Below are 997 nucleotides of genomic sequence, written 5' to 3'. Positions count from 1 at the left end.
GGTGGTGGTGGTGGTGGCAGTGGTGGTGGTGGTGGTGGTGGCAGTGGTGGTGGTGGCAGTGGTGGTGGTAGTGGTGGTTGTTGCTGCTGCTGTTGTTGTTGCTGCTGCTGGTGCTGCTGGTGCTGCTACTGCTGCTGCTGCTGCTGCTGCTGCTGTTTCTGATGTTGTTTAGATCCAGTGGCATAACCAGAGTGTTTGCTCCCTGGAGCTGCCCTTTAGTTTTCTGCCCCATCTGCTCATACAATACAAACTTCTACTACAGCAGACCCAAGAGTACTGCCTCCATAGAAGTAGCACCTAGGATGGACTACCCTACCTACATTACTCTTCAGACTCAGGTCAGCCAGTGTGAGTAAATCTACAGTCAAAGTCATGCAAGCACTTCCTCCCTCCCTTCTTTCCATTGTTTGAGACCCTATAAAGGGCATGGCCACTACCTTCTTCCTGATTAAAGGTTAAAACCAAATGCTGTTTCTAGAGGAAAATGAAAGGAATGCATTGTCTAGTGTACCCTTTCAGTGTTATTGACAATAATATGTAATTTGTGGGAGGGTTGGCTGCTATTTTTAGCAGATTGAGTGACTTTTTAAAGGCTCTTTCATTGCTGTTGCTGTTTGCAGCTCATCTGAGAATACATGAGACCATATCAGCTTTAGCCATATCACAGAAACACAGATAAGAATGCCATTGATCAAACATCAATGTAATGTTATCTATCATGTGTGCAGAGACTTGCATTTGTTCTTTCCAGAATGCAACATGCTAATTGCGTTCCCATATCTTTTTACTTGTTTTGGTGATTGGACTGTGGCCATGCTGGGGCACCACCTTGAGGGTTATACCCCAGTGCTTATTTTTTCAGTCTGGTGCTTATTTTGTTGATCTCTTTTGCTGAATCATCATGATACGGGAACGTAAACAAACCATCACTGGTAGTCAAGAAATGAAGGAGGTACAAACACAAAGACACACACACACACACACACACACACACACA

Source organism: Octopus bimaculoides, chromosome 1 (assembly GCF_001194135.2).
Source record: "Octopus bimaculoides isolate UCB-OBI-ISO-001 chromosome 1, ASM119413v2, whole genome shotgun sequence".
NCBI classification, from domain to species: Eukaryota; Metazoa; Mollusca; class Cephalopoda; order Octopoda; family Octopodidae; genus Octopus; species Octopus bimaculoides.
Note: the sequence above shows the minus strand (reverse complement) of the source record.